The sequence below is a fragment of the Triturus cristatus genome, chromosome 9 (genome assembly GCF_964204655.1).
Source record: "Triturus cristatus chromosome 9, aTriCri1.1, whole genome shotgun sequence".
Lineage (NCBI taxonomy): Eukaryota > Metazoa > Chordata > Amphibia > Caudata > Salamandridae > Triturus > Triturus cristatus.
Window position 1 is genome coordinate 836,748,488 of NC_140592.1, and position 12,816 is coordinate 836,761,303.

The following is a 12,816-nucleotide window of genomic DNA, read 5'->3' on the forward strand; positions in this document are numbered from 1 at the left end:
TGTTGTAGCAGTCGAACAACACCATACAGAGTGCCCACTCCACATTTCTGCATTTAACTGCCAACCTCAGACATACACATTTATACTATCCTCACCAATCTTTCACTGGTCCAACTTCCAAGCCAATGTCCTGGTGCCACCATAGGAAGAACTAGAAATGGATTTAACATACTAATATTTAATCCTTTTAACCATTCGAAACAGTCACATAAATACAAGTTACTAACTTAAAATATTATGTTAATATGTTAAACTGAACTTTGTTAGTGCTGTGATGTGGTCATGAAACAATATGTCACTGCCATACTGATAAATACATATATATGCCTGTTTCCTTGAATTTTAATTTCGAACTGGGCCATCTCAACATTTATTGTACGGTTAGTTCCTTTGAGTCATAAACATTTTGTTGAATCCAAACTTTCCTGATTGATCTCTGAATATAACATTGTTTATTCATGACCCCCAGTTCTATAACCGCTATTACATTGAGCCAGGTTTGTCACTTGAATGTATAACCTAAATGAATGTGACTGTTTCCCTCTCTTCCCTAGTTTCCTCTTTTCTCAAAGTCTATCCGCATTTAGATATTTGTGTCTACATTGAAAATACATAAGGCCTCATTTAGGTATGGATGAAGGCACTGTCTGTGTCCAAGTCTCCACCTACCATTGACATCAGTAGCTCTCCCTTCTTGATGTAGGACGTGGACAGGCCATAGTAGGGTGTTGCTGACATCAGCAAGGTAATAGGCTAACCACCATGCTAAAGACTTCTTCCTCCAAGTGGATCTCGAAACTAGCAGCAATAAGTCTAGTTCTCCTCCGGTATGTGGAAAACCCTTAGAATGTTGTCCACGTTGTCATGCATTCCTAGTTGCGAAGATGATGGGGAACTTCCAAGAAGTTCCGAGGTAGAGAGCATATTAATAATTCAACAATGCAAGCAGATCCCATGTATCAGGAACTGCTGGTGGTTCCCCACATACCCACCAATATGAACAGCCCCACAGTCTGACACACTTGCATGTCATGTCATGAGGTGTGGGCCACTACGAGCAACCACCAGTTCTGAGTACTCTGTCACAGTGTTTCGTTGCTATATTAAGTTGAAATACAAATCTACAAAATTACTGGATCAACTATAGTGACCTTAACACTATATCTCAAGCAAACTCTAATTGGATATTAATTTAACAATAGTAACTATATACATACCTTGACGAAGTAGCAGTAGACTACTTAATGGATGCAAAGTTTATGTTGGTTCCACATTTCAACCATCACATACAATCCTCATGGACCATTGTCACCTTCTGCTCCAACCAACAATGTCAAATGTATCAATATGTATTGCTGCCTTATCGTAACTTAGCATGAGCTTGGCCACCCACATACATGTATTGCTGCCTTATCCTAACTTAGCATGTGCTTGGCCACCCACATGCATGGAATGAAGGTGAAGATGCCATGGCAGGTTTAGCAGGATTCATCCCTTTTCCACCCATTTGAATCAGTCAGACTGGAGGTATTAGCCCCTTCCTCCTAGTCGTATAATTAAAACCTGCACACTTGAGTTAGCTCTCTTCTAGACTGCCTCTGATCTGTCCATGTCCTTATGCTAAAAGAAGATGTAGAACTAGGCAACATTTGGTCTCACAAATCACTCAAACAGTAATAACTAAACCTTTCTGCTGTCCAGTTCTCCAACATTCAACAGGCCCCTCAAGCTTGTATTGCAATGTTTAGCTCTTTTGTAACACTCACTCACTCACAAACACACAGGCACTCACTCACTCTCTGTCTCTCTCTCTCTTTCTCTTTAGATGCATGTTAGCAAAGTGCCACTTTCCAGACCTCTTGCTGTTGAGTAGGTAGCCCTACTGAACAGCAACTTGCTAGAACATTAGCCACACCATGAAGACAACAAAAGCCATGAGTATATTCTTCAAACACGTTGCCAGGTAACTCACCGATCAGAGGCTGCAATAGCGTGTGTTTAAACTATCGGTGTTACTTTACAAATAACGGACTGCATTGTTTTCAGGTACACACCCTGATCACTTAATGGTGGGGTTTTTCACGTTTCTGTCCATTATCACAGCTAACTCAGAGGATGCCTATTACAGACACAATGAACCAACCATTTCAACATATCATTACGAAGGTACAAGAATCTTAGGTAAAACTAAGCCCTGCCTCAACGAGCTTTTACCCAACAGCTAATGTGGATGCACAAGCCTAGCCAGCTACAACATACATGCTAACACGTTAGACCAGGAAAGTGGGAGTTTGAAAAAATAAAATAAAATCTGGGAAATGTTTTTCCCCATTGACTTTTATTGAAGCAGAGTCAGTTTCAGGCAGGAGAGAGCTAAAATAAAGCAATTTTTGGCTTAAAAAATCAGGAGTCTACCATTTGAATCTATACTATAGGCATGTATGCTACAATATCACAAAGAGGCATAAACATTTTTGATTTCACATCAGACGAGGATCAGATGAGAGTAGCCTGAGCTTCTGTTGAACACACTTCCCTCATTTACTCTTACCATATGATGCTGTATGATACCTCGTATTTAGAAGCCTTTTTACAAATGCATTTTGGAGTTTGTAAAGTAGTAGTCCTGTGCTACTCTTTAATGTAATACCATGCAGTTGTGAATTGGCCCCAAAACATCTAAAATGATAACATAATGGGAATATTCAGGGAATATTCCAATACAATTATAATAGAACAGGCTGTGATCGCATTACACTTTTATTAATAGGTATTTCAATGTTATGGGGGCGATTCAAAAAGGTGTATAGGCGTACGTAAAAGAGTACTCCTGTAGTACTACCTCCCGTACTCATAGTTTTGTCAATCGTCCCCTTACTCTGTAACTTTACGCTATAATGCTTGCATTACATACACAGCTAAATAGCTCGTCAACTTATCATAGCCGACATATCAAATGGGTTCTTCAAAGTAGGCACAATGGCCCAGTGCTTTAAGCACTTTCTGCTGACATCGAGATATTGAGTGTGACTGGCAGGTCACAAAATTGAATCATTTAAAGGGTAACTCAAACTTTAAAACTCCTGAAGTCATTAAGTTGAGAAACACCTACTTCTTAAAACACACTCAAACAGGAAAGCTGCAGTAGTGCGCTCTATAGCAAAGTCATGAACTGCCTATATTACAAAAGTGTCCTTTGAGCAGTGGGTATTGTGAAATGTCAGCTCACATCTGAAACATTGGATATTTTCCCAAATCTAGAAATTGCATTGAATACAACTGGTTGATAAAAGAAAGTGGTCAGCTATTTTCCAAAACCAAACCCATTAAAATGAGTGCAAGAATCAAGACGGCAATAACTCTGCTCGATACTTGGCGTTTCCAAAACCCGCACATGAGACAATACACTTTTCATTCAGGGGCGCACAACAGCCTTTCCCGATTAGACTACATTATTACGGCAACGGACAACACGGGAAGGTTTGGGTCAGTCTCACACTTAGCAAGAGAAATTTCTGACCACTCCTCAGTGATGGCAGAATATAAATCGCATGTTCCCGCTCAGCGCCGTATTCACCCCATATATCTGGGATTCCTCCACAATCCCAAAATCAGGAAAGGTCTGCTTACGGCGACCACACAATACTTCACAGAAAATGAGGCCTCGGTCTCCTCCCCACTAATTCTATGGGAGGCGTACAAACCGATCCTACAAGGACATGCCATCTCATTAATTGAGGGACATACAAAAGACAAGAAAAAAGAGGTGGAAGCGTTGGAACAGGAAGTGCGTCAGCAAGAATCCCAACAGGCATAAAATCCCATAGATAACAATGGACATAGACTACGCTCCAGACAACAGGAATATAAGGAACACCTCTGGGCTGATGCTAAGACCCGCTTAGCAGCGGTTCGGCACAGGGTATACGAGGCTGGGGATAAGAATGGCAAACTCCTTGCTTGGTTAGACAAGAGGGAACGTGCGACCTAGTGGGTGGCAGGACTTAAGTCACAGACCGGGGACACGCTCAGAAACCCACAAGACATTGTGACTGCACTAGCCATGCACTTTGAGCGGGTCTACACCTCCACAAACACCACCACAGTGGTGGAAGCACGGGACTTCCTCAGGGACATACACTTGCCAGGGCTCACCCCAGAAGAAACTGAACCCCTAGAGGCTGACTTCACAACAAAGGAACTAAAGGGGGCCCTTTACAAACTACAGTCGGGCAAGGCCTGTGGCCCCAACGGCATCCCTGTCGAACTGTATAAACAAACGGTTGATAGGGTTGGCCCCTACCTGTTGCGAATGTATGAAGTGAGCCATACTATTGGTGAACTCCCCAGGGACCGGCGTATAGCTACCATTGTACCCATCCATAAGCCGGGCAAACCTACAGAGGAGTGTGCATCGTATCGGCCGATATCGTTGTGATCAATGCGGTGGCCAAGATTTTAGCCAAGGCGCTGGCACTTAGATTAGCTCCATATCTCACTAAACTGGTTCACCCGGACCAATCAGGATTTATACCTGGTTGGAACACTGCCTTGAACCTCAGCCGCCTCCATAGCGTTCTGGGTCGGAAGCATACAATCCGGGAGGACACAGCAGTCCTATCTCTTGACGCAAAAATTGCATTTGACTCTGTGGAATGGGCATTTCTCTTCGCCGTCCTCCGACACTTGGGGTTTGGGCCTAAGTTTTGCTCATGGGTACATCTCCTATACGTAAATCCCTATTGCGCATGAGGTAGCCAATGGACACATATCATCAGAATTTACTTTGGGGAGAGGGACGAAACAGGGCTGCCCACTGTCGCCACTCCTGTTTGCACTGGTCCTGGAGCCCCTGGCTGCATGGATCAGAAGAGACCCAGTTATCCGAGGCTTAAGGTGGAGGGAGGGATGGGAGGACCGTATCTCCCTCTACGCAGATGATGTTTTGGTATATATAGCTTCCCCTGCGCGATCTCTAAACGCACTGCTGGATATCTGCCGGGCGTTCGGGTCGGTGTCGGGAAACATGATCAATTGGGAAAAGTCGGTGCTCTATATTCTGTATGGCTCACCTTCTAAACTGCCCCAGGGCTGTATGGTCAAGATGGTAACATACAGCTCTAAATACCTTGGGATATATGTGACGTCTGACCCGGACGAGTTTCAGTTGCTCAATCTTCAGCCACCACTACAAAGACTGCGACGAGATATTAGGCACTGGAAGACACTGCCACTCTTTTCAAAATGATGGCTCTGCCTCGATTCTTGTATGCCCTCCACAATACACCATATTGTATGCCCGACTCCTATTTTAAGGCAATAAACTCCGAAGTTACTAATCTGGGACAATAAACCTGCAAGGATAGCCATGTGCAAACTGGTTAGGAGCTGGTACAACGGCGGCATTGCTCTGCCCGATATCTGAGCATATTATTGGGCCTCGCAACTGACGACAGTCAATCAGTGGCTCCATGTGCCTGATACTGACCCAGCATATCGCTTGGATAAGGTGGCCCTGGGAACTGGGGGAATGAATAGAATACTATACAACAAGAGGAAAGCGAAGGGGCTCATGGGACCGACAGCACATACGATTCACGTCTGGCACATAGCGACACAACACCTCGGATGGGCCGATAAGCTCACGCAGCACACCCCACTGTGGGACACTGGTAGACTGGGTACCCTGGGAAAGAGTAAATGGTTTCCGAAGTGAGACTTGATAGGAATCGGACCTATGGAGGGAGGACAAATTGGTCACCTTTACTTACCTGCAAGAACAACTACGAGATGGCTCCTGGGGAACGGTTTCGATACATGCAGGTTAATCATGCACTAGAAACAGCACTTCCAGTGGCCGACATACTTCCTGAATCGTCCCCCTTAGAAGACCGACTACTGACTGACTATTTGCACAAGAAGGTGATCTCCCTTACATACCGGAAAATTATTAATAACCAGACAGACCCCCTGACACGACTCCGAGAGATCTGGCAGGCGGAGATTGGGGACGTGGACGGCTCGGACTGGCAGGACGCGATGGCATCGCCAAGGGAGGTAGCGGTCTCCTCCAAAATGCGCCTCATCCAACTAAAAATACTACATAGGACTTACTACACAAGAGTAACTATGCACAAGATAGTCAGAGCCTCGGAACAGTACTGTTTGCGCAACTGTGAGGGAGTAGGCACATTCTGCACCTGCGCACTTTGGTGGACTCTGGTCAAACGGCGGCTCTAGTGCTTTTGGATCTCAGTGCCGCGTTCGACACTGTCTCCCACGCAATTCTACTACAGCGTTTGGTTGAGGCTGGTGTCGACCACGTGGCACTCGAATGGTTTCGATCGTTCCTATCTGGTCGCACTTTCAGGGTCGTTACCCCTCCTTACCAGTCTAAACCCCATTCCATCAAACAGGGTGTTCCACAGGGGTCAGCTCTTAGCCCCACACTTTTTAACATCTATGTTCAGCCGCTGGCTGCTGTCGTCAAGCGATGTAATCTGACCATGGTGTCTTATGCTGACGACACGCAGCTGACGGTTGCAATAAGTGGGGCGTCTGATCTAGAGGCCACCAAGTTTTGTGATGGAATTAGGTCGGTGGCCAGTTGGTTGACAGACAATTGTTTGCAACTGAACGCCAAAAAAACTGAGGTGCTGATTGTTGGCAATCAGAGCCAATCATGGGGGGATCGCTGGTGGCCATCTGAGCTTAGCCCTACCCCTCTTCCTGCCACTGAGGTAAAAAATCTTGGCATCTGGCTAGATTCCAAACTCAGTTTTGTTCCTCATACTAAGAAAATCGCTGCCATGTGCTTCGGGATTCTTCGTAGGCTTAGACCCATTTTCAAATTCTTTGACGCTCCAACCAGGCAGCTTATTGTACAAGCTACTATCCTATCTCGGTTGAACTATGCGAGTTCCTTTTTGCTTGGAGTCAATCAGGCAGAACTCTGTAGACTCCAACGAGTCCAAAACGCAGCCGCCAGGGCTTTGATCGGCTTGCCGAGATCTTGCTCGGCCAAAAAATCTATTTATGGACTTCATTGGCTCCCTGTCTGTCAGAGGATTAAGTTTAAGTCTCTCTGTCTCTCATTTAAAATTCTGAAGCATTCTTCCCCCCAGATTTTGGAACATCTTATTTCGCCGTATGTACCATCGCGGTCCTTAAGATCCTCAGGGGCACATCTGGTTACAGTTCCACGTTTTAAACGGGTTAGGGCCGGGGGCCGCTCTTTTAGTGTGCTCGCTGCCAAGCTTTGGAACTCACTTCCTCTCCATATTCGCGCCATTGATGAACTTCTGACTTTCAGGAAGGCCGTCAAGACCTTCCTGTTTTCTTTGGATGCCTAGCACTATCACGACCCGTCCACTGGCTGCTTATGTGTCGTTCCCTTGTTTAGAAGCGCCGGGACGCCCCTTTGCTGGGGCAGCTGTGCGCTATATAAATTTGGTTAACATAACATAACATAACATAACATTCTATCACACTTTGTGAGAGTCTCCAGGGATCACACCATACTGGACAGCAGTAATGGATATCATCAAGTTAGCGGGAACATAGTTATGCTTTCTACCAAATGCTGCCTGTTGAACATATGGGAACCAACGGACCTCAACCACGCAGACAGACAGCGGGCAACAACGGGGATGATGGTAGCAAAGCGGAACATTGCTTGGAATTGGGGAGCAGCGCAGACCCCAACAGTGACAGGCTGGTGTAGAGACATGGATATGATCATGTTGGTTGAAAAAGCTACATATGTCCACAGACGGTGTCCCAAGAAATAGGGGAGGGTGTGGGGCAAATGGAATGAATACAGAGGTCATATATATATCCCTACTGTTGTGGACCATGGCTCAGACGATGAGATGTAGTAAGCGCAAATGTGTAACTTGTCCACCACTGTACATTTTAATGCCCGATGAGATGTTCTCCAAGTATTCTTGCCTATATGTGGAATGTATCGCAGATCTCATATTGAATTAAAAAAAATGTTAAAAAGAAGGCAATAACTCAGCCTAAAATCTGACCATCATAAATATATTGCCACAAAACAAAATCTATCAGAAGATGCTCACTCGGCGCAAAGCGGTGAACTAAAGATTCTTTATTTTTGTGCACAATCGAACAAAGTTAGTTTGTGCATGACATTAAAGAATCTTTAGTTTAGTAAATACTCTTCAACTGGACCTCTTGATGACAGTATCTGGCCTTGTGTCTGACCTTGTGGATCCCTCTTCAGCTACAGACTGCAGATTCATCCCGCTCAAGGAATCCAGGAAAGTCCAAAGGTAGAAATCTTCACCAGGCCCGACGGCGACCAAAAGACAACCTCCTCGGCCTAAAGATCCAGCTTTCCCCACTCTGATCTTTTCCCAACCTCAACGTCAGCTTCACGAGACCTTTCCAGCAGCTTCCTATCACCCTTGTGCTTTGTGTCGCTGAGAGACTACCTTCTCAAGAAATTTTCAGAACTTTCTTCTAAGTCCAAAGGTAAGCCTACACAGGGCCCAATCTAATCCTTGTGTCTGACTCACATTCCATCGTGGTCAGCCTTAACGTTTGACTTTGACCCCCGTCTTGCCTGCCCAGGTGCAAGCAGTTGATGCTTTGATCTTTTAGGCACTATTTTTCACAATAAACATTTTTAAAAAGTATAACTCCAGTTTTACAGATTGAATTTAATTTGTTTTGGTGTCATTTTAAAATGTACTCTACTGTTCCCTATTTATGTCAGGTTTTTCTTGAATTGAGTTTTCACTTTATTACTGTTTATGTGCTGCATAAATACTTTACACACTGCCTCTAAGTTAAGCCGGACTGCTTTTGTGGCAAGCTACCAGAGGGTTAAGCACTGATTAATATAGTGACGTTTGTATTTTAGCCTGACAAGGATTAGGGTTGTTGCCAGAGTGGGGCTTCCAACCCCTCAACCAATAATTCAATTTCTTATATCATGACATGTTAAATGACATCATTGATGACTTTTGTATATTTCTTATATCATTTTAACTTTTTACACATTTTGTTTACAATTATTAACTACTGTTTTTATACTTCTTTGTTGTCTGTTTGTAGATGCTATTCCACGGCCCTTTTATATATTCTTCCATTGGCTTCACCTCAGGCCACAACATTATGACAGTTTCTGCAACTTTGCCCAAAATGATGCATGTTGTCATTGTTTTCTTGCACTTTGTTTTGCCTCACATCATCCAGAGAAGTTGGTTCTCTTTCTACTGCTTGCTAAGTCTTCATCTCTGCACGCCAAGCACCGTTCACAACCCTCAAGTTCTTCCACATTCCAGTGGCTCCCACTGAAGACTTCCCAGTCTCGTCTCTGTGCAGCACCTCCTGGCACAAAGTGCACGTAACCCCCTTGTGCACTAAATATTTTTTCACTAGCTGGAACCTTGAAAAACTACCACACTAATGATTCCTTCGCTGATCTTGCTTCTTGTGCTGATGCAGAAGTTGTTGGTAGAACACCGATGCCTTCATCTTCACATGTTGTATGTTACATAGGGCTTGTGTGGAATGCAGTTATTATCTGCTGGTCTCGAGTTATATCTGAGGCCATGATGGCTTTGGATTGCATTTCCTGGTACCTATCTCTGTTCAACACCAATCTACTAATGATGGTTAGCAGATTCATTTGAGGTTGCTTCTAAATCGTGTATGCTTTATTTTGAATAGAGTCTCCTGAATAGCCAATGACATGGATGCATTTCATAAGTTGCATTTCATTAGGTATCATGGTACTCCTGTAGGGCCACAGAACCAGTGAGAGACTCCCGCAGAACTCCCGCTTAGGGTTTCTTCTTGTTCCAGATCCTACTGGAGTCCAGCGGGACCAGGAACTTTAACATAAAATTGTTCTGTTCACTATAAATGTGTAGGTTTAGTTAACCTACAAGTTTCCTGACAGGTCAAAATAAGAAAGGTTTTTTAAAGATGTATGTGGCATTTCTGTGTGTTCATGTCTGCAGACCCTGAAAATGGAACCCCAGTTTCTATGACAAACAAAGAAACATAATTTCAGTGGCTGATATTGTTAGTTTGATGTATAGACAGAAATGTCTTACCTTCTTACTCTTATGAACGAGTGGGAGTTTTAAAATACTCACACCCTGTGCACTGTCTTGTGCTTTTTCTTTTTGGAAACATTTTTGAGGATTTTGACAAAAACAATGGGACTTGGTGGGCAAGACTTGGAACTGTACTTGGCGGAAGACAAGGATCACTAGGAAGATCCACACTCTGGTTTACAGTCCATCGCCTAGATGTTTTTCCAGATAAAATCCATGGAAGGAAGACTCCACAGAAATAGTGACCTGCACCCAGTACGATAAGCAATTTTCCAGATGTACAAGAAAAATATTCATTCGGTACCTCTGGGATGTTAAAATGTCCCAGGACATAGGACTCCGGGGAGCTCAATGATGCAGAGGGGAAGAGGCAGGAGGATGAAGGAGCCTCAATATAAACTACTCAACACCAGACCTTCAGGCCTACCAATATTGCTTCTACTCAAGCTACAACCACCCTTAAGCAAGACAGAAACCACTTCTATGAGGCATATTGCGCTCTTCTGCATGGATTGCAGAAAATTTGTTTTGGCAGGAGGGCAAAGTACCTTAGCCAGGGACTAACTCTTGATGGCACATGAACAGGTGTGCAAAATGTAGTACTGTTTTTTAAATTTGTTTTATCCGAGTTTTGATGCCCCTTTATTCATGGTTTTAGTTCCAACCCTGAAAAATGTTTATACATTTTTGTTTAAAGTTTGAAAAAAGAAAAAAAAAGGTTTTGTTAGAAACACCTTCCATGGATAAATGATATAGAAACAATTGTTTTTGTTTTTTATGTCTATCTATGAAAATTAATATATTCTTATAGTCCAATGGCCATTAAAGCACCCCACTCAACTATTATATCAATCAACCAATCAATCAGGGAGTTTTAAGCACACCACTCACCTGTGAGGGTCTCAAGGCGCTTGGGGGAGGGGGGGGGGGTGAGACAGCAGTACAGTTCAGTCGGAGAGCCAGGTCTTGAGAGCCTTCCTGAAGGTGTTCAGGGAGGGGGTGTGTCTGATATCGATAGGAAGCTCGTTCCAGGTCTTTGCCACGATGTAGGAGAAGGCTCTTCTCCCTGTTCTGGCTCTGCGGATGCGCAGCGTTTTGGCAAGGACGATGTTTGTGGAGTGGAGGTTAACAGAAAGCAATTCTCTCTTTGAGGTTTTGGGGTCCTGTGTTGTGGAGGCATTTGTAGGAGTGGGTGAGTATCTTGAAAGTTACTCTCTTCTCGGCGGGGAGCCAGTGGAGGTTCCGTAGGTGTTGGCTGATGTGCTTGTGTCGGGGGATGCCGAGGACAAGTCTAGCTGCGGTGTTCTGTATCGTATGGAGCTTGTGGAGTAGAGACTTGTTGATGCCGGCGAAGAGGGTGTTTCCGTAGTTCAATCTGCTGGTTATGAGTGTGTGGGTGACTGTCTTCCTTGGCCCGGGGGGATCCATTTGAAAGCCTTTTGGAGGATGTAGAGGGTGTTGAAGCAGCTGGACATGACGGCGTTGACCTGCTTGTTCATGGATAGGGAGGAGTCGAGTACGACGCCGAGGTTTCTGACATGGTTCATGGGGGTCGGAGGGCTGCCGAGCGCGGTGGGCCACCAGGTGTTGTTCCATGCTGACGGGGTGGTTCCGAGTACGAGGACTTCTGTCTTCTCCGAGTTGAGCTGCAGGCAGCTGTTGCTCATTCAGGATGCGACGTCCTGCATTCCTTCCTGGAAGTTGAGTCTGGTGTTGATGGGGTCCTTGGTGAGGGAAAGAATGAGCTGGGTGTCATCAGCGTAGGATACTATGCTGAGGCTATGCTATCTGACGACGGCGGCGAGGGGGGCCATGTAGATGTTGAAGAGGGTTGGGCTGAATGATGATCCCTGGGGTACTCCGCAGATGATTTTCATGGGTTCGGCGAGGAAGGGTGGCAGTCTGATTCTTTGGCTTCTGCCTGTGAGGAATGAGCGGATCCAGTCGAGGGTGGTTCCTTGTATGCCGGCGTCGTGTAGCCTGGCGGCAAGTGTGCGGTGAGAGACGGTATTGAATGCTGCTGACAGGTCGAGTAGTATCAGGGCTGCAATGTGGCCTTGGTCGAGGAGGGTGAGGATGTCGTCTGGTGGCGGGTAGGGCAGTCTTGGTGCTGTGGTTGCTGCGGAATCCAGATTGGGAGGGGTCGAGGATGGAGTTGTCTTCAATGAACTTTGTTAGCTGAGCATTGACAGTCTTCTCAGTGACTTTTGCCGTGAAGGGGAGGAGAGAGATGGGCTGGTAGTTTTTGAGATCTGTGGGATCTGCTGAGGGTTTCTTAAGCAGGGGTCTGACTTCTGCCTGTTTCCAGTCATCAGGGAAGGTGCCAGTCATGAAGGTTGCATTGATGGTGTGCAATTCTGGTGCGATGGCGGTTGCGGCTCTGTGGTTGATGTGCAGTGGGCAGGGGTCCGTGGGGACCTCGAGTCGATGCCTATCATGGTTGAGGCCGTCTCTTCGGTCGGTGCCAGTATCCAGGAGGCAATGGTGGGCAGGCTGGTGTTGCTGGAGGGGGTGGTGGTTGCGGAGTCAGGTGTTGGGTCGTTGAAGTTGTTGTTGAGTCAAAGTTGTCAAAGATAAAGGTGAACACCTATAACAAGAGACTGTGATTTTAATAGCTACAAAAGCCTGCCTCAGATGACTATAAAGGCGTAAGAATATTATGCTCTATTATAACAAAATGCCCTCTTATATCCCTATAGCCCACCATAGCATGATATGCTGACCA